The following is a 4,041-nucleotide window of genomic DNA, read 5'->3' on the forward strand; positions in this document are numbered from 1 at the left end:
TTTATAGTCCAAGATTCAAAGAAAAATAAGGGCATACCCAGTGTACATTCTCTATAAAGCTGATACATGAGGACACATTGTGGTCTTTCCTTTGGATAATTGCAGAAGACGAAACCCTAATAGGGTGCCTGGGTGGCTCAGTCCGTTAAGTGTTTGACTTTTTGGGTTCAGCTCAGGTCATGATCTCACGGTTTGTGAGTTTGAGCCCCGCGTCAGGCTCTGTGCTGACAACTTGGAGCCTCCTTGGGATTCTCTCTCTCTCTCTCTCTCTCTCTTTGCCTTCTCTTTGCCTTTCCCCCATTCATGCTCACTTTCTCTCAAAACAGATAAACTTTTAAAATATTGAAAAAAATGAAAATAAATCATAAGAAACAATTACCTGCATGAAAGTTTTTCTTAGATGGAATAGGAGTGAGGGGGAAAGTTTGTCTTAGATGGAACAGGATTGAGGGGGGAGGAAAATTGCCTTATTTTCACAAGTTTAGAAACATCATGCAGATGAAGGTGTATAGCTATTTCTTACTGCTCATTTACAAAAAGCTAAGATATATTTTTTAAAATAAAGTAGAAGGTATTTGGCTACCAGAGAGTGAAGATTTAAGCAAATGTATTAGAACTATTGCATCCAATATATGTTGTCTTCTTTACAACGGTCGTGATATTTATTGACTAATTCCAGCGAAGGACCCATCAGCATTTTGAAATTTATTCCTGTGACTTGTTCTCAGAACTAGATTATGAGCCATAAGAATGAAGCAAGTCTTGTTAATTTAGAGGCACCACACATTTTGTCTTAAAATAATTTTGTCAATTTTAAGTGCCTAACACTTACATGAGACGAATTTCTCCTATTACTAGAAACCAAGCCTACTTGCTAAGAATGGCCACCTGCCAAGATTAATTGAATTTAAATGATTTGAGCAAGCTTCAAAGGATATTCCAAAAAGAGAAATTAGAAAATACCTTAATATATATAGATTTTGAGATAAGAAAACAAGTGCTAATTCACACTTGTTTATTAATAGGTTTGGCCAAAACTAAGTTGAATTATTTTATCATCATACCTTGCATATTATTTATAGCTGATATCCATCAGCGGGCTATAGATTAGTAGTTATGCTGGTTTGCTACAGTAAAATCATGAAGTCAAATACACACACATATTATATATAATATAAATATACAATTATATATACAATTTATATATATATACATATATATATATTATATAATGTGTGTGTGAGGAGAGTCAATAATAGCCTTGAAAGCCACAAACATTTCCTCTCGTTAAGTTCAAATCAGCATGAAGTTGTAGATACATTTTCCATCTTATTCCTTAGAATAAGTTGTAGTTTCTTCAAGTTGAACACTAAAGGAAGTAGTTGGATTATATTCAGGAGCCATATTTTCAAAAATACATATATCTAAATACTAGAAACCCACTCAGTATGGTGATTAGTTCACACTGTGGGACATATGTAGGAACCGAGGCCAAGTAATGGAAAAGCAATTTTCCATTCTAGTTCTTCACAATTCTGAGACATTTATTTATTGAGTCGAATGTTGGGGAATATATCCTACACCATTTAAAAAGATATTTTTCTCTGGGACACATGGGTGGCTAAGTTGGTTGAACATCCAACTCTTGACTTCAGTTCCGGTCATGATCTCACAGTTCCTGGGTTCTAGCCCTGCTACGGGCTCTGCACTGATGTGCAGAATCTGCTTGGGATTCTCTCTGTCTCCCTCTCTCTGCCCCTACCCTGCTTGCTCTCTCTTTCTCTCTCTCTCTCAAAATAAATAAATAATCTTTAAAATAAATAAATACATAATGAATAAAATAATTTTTGTCTCCATCTCTTGTGTTTGTTAGTATGTTCCATTTCTAATTTAATTTTGTAAGTAAAAGGCAACTTTGATGCAAGTTGACTGTATTTAATTGAATACAGTCAATTGAGCTCCTTAAACTTTGTGCCCAAAGTAAGTGCCCCACTCACTTCAACTACTCCCAGCCCTTGATGACTTTTTTTAGAGATAACTGATAATTATACTAGAATTTATTCCTTTTTAAAGAAGAAAAATGGTCGTTTTGTTTGAATCGTTATTTTTGTTTAGAAATAGTGTTCTAGGCCCATTCTACTGGAAGAAAAGTTAAGTTGAGCTAGGATTAGTTACATATTTGTATGTTAGAAAACCTGGTTTAAGACAGTTGGTCTACCCACAAGTTTGAAGACCTAGGTGAAATGGGCCAATCCCTTAAAAAACATAATTTGCCAAAGAAGATACAGATAATTGAAACAAGCATATACGTATTAAAGAAATTGAATCAACAATTAATAACCTTATCAAAATAGAAAGAACAAGGCCAGGTGGGTTCACTGGTGAATACTACCAAGCATTAAAGGATGAAATTTTGCCAATTCTCCACAATTTCTTTCAGAGGATAAAAGCAGAAGACATGCCTCCTAACTCCTTCTGAGGCCAACATTACCCTGCTGCAAAAACCGTGCAATAAGAAAAAACTACAGATCTCTCATGAACATAGATGCAGAATCTTTAGTGAAATATTAAACAATTGAAACCCACCATGTATAAAAATAATTACATACTAAGACCAAGTGGAATGTCCGCCAGGCACACAAAGCTTGTTTGGCATTCAAAATCAGTTAATGTTATTTGTCACATCAACAGCTAAAAGAGAAAAATTGCATGATCAAAGCACTAGATGCAAAAAAAAAAAAAAGGATTTGGTGAAATCTAGTAACCATTCATGATAAATATTCTCAGTAAGCTAGAAAAAGGGGGGATTTCCCTGAACTTGGTAAAGAATATCTAGTGCTCGCTTCTGCAGCACATATACTAAAATTGGAATGATTCTCATGGCCCCTGCACAAAGGTGATATGCAAATTTGTGAAGAGTTTCATATTTTTTTTGGCTAACAGACCCATGAAAAAATGCTCAGCATCACTCATCATCAGGGAAATACAACTCAAAACCCCAGTGAGATACCATCTCACACCGGTCAGAATGGCTAAAAGGAACAACTCAGGAAACAATAGATGTCAGTGACAATGCAGAGAAAGGGTGCAGAGAAATTGCACTGCTGGTGGGAATGCAGATTGATGCAGTCACTCTGGAAAACAGTATGGAGGTTCTTCAAAACATCCAAAAGAGAGCTACCCTATGACCCAGCACTTGCAACTACTAGATATTTATCCAAAGGATGTAGAAATGCTGATTCAAAAGGGTACATGCACCTCAATGTTTATAGCAGTGCTATCAATAACAGCCAAATTATGGAAAGAGCCCAAATGCCCACAGACTGATGAATGTATAAAGAAGTGGTATGTGTGTATACATATATATATATCAGCCATCAAGAAAAATGAAATTTTGCCATTTGCGATAATGTGGATGGAACTAGAGTATATTATGCTAAGTGAAATAAGTCAGTCAGAGAAAGACATATGCCTTATGATTTCTCTCATATACAGAATTTAAGAAACCAAATAGTTGAACATAGGGGAAGGGAAGGAAAACTAAAATAAGATAAAAACAGAGGGGGACACACCATAAGAGACTCTTAACTATAGAGAACAAACTGAGGGCTACTGGAGGTAGGTGGGGGGATGGGCTACATAGGGGATGGGCATTAAGGAGGGCACTTGTTGTGATGAGCACTGGGTGTTATAGGTAAGTGATAAATCACTAAATTCTACTCCTGAAACCAGTACTACACTCTAATTTAAGTAAAATATTGTGGGGGGGGGGAAACCCCAAAAACAAAGAATATCTAAAGATACTTATAACCACCATCATACTTAATGATGAAAAACTTGAAGTTTTCCCACAAGATGAGGTAGAAGACAAAGATGTGCCCTCTCATCACCCCTTGTAAATATCATACTAGATATTCTAGTCAATGCAATAAAACAAGAAAAAGAAATAAAAGTTGCCTTGAATAGGAAGGAAAAAAATAAACTCTCTTAGTGTGAAGATGATATGTGATCATCTATGTAGAAAATCTGAAAAACACACAA

At 35.5% G+C, this 4,041-nt stretch overlaps 1 pseudogene; it reads left to right on the forward strand.

Moving 5' to 3' along the window:
• The first annotated feature begins 2,835 nt into the window (after window positions 1-2,835).
• LOC122479251 lies at window positions 2,836-2,931 on the forward strand (annotated as a pseudogene).
• The last annotated feature ends 1,110 nt before the right edge of the window (window positions 2,932-4,041 follow it).

The sequence above is a fragment of the Prionailurus bengalensis genome, chromosome B1 (assembly GCF_016509475.1).
Source record: "Prionailurus bengalensis isolate Pbe53 chromosome B1, Fcat_Pben_1.1_paternal_pri, whole genome shotgun sequence".
Classification (NCBI taxonomy): Eukaryota; Metazoa; Chordata; class Mammalia; order Carnivora; family Felidae; genus Prionailurus; species Prionailurus bengalensis.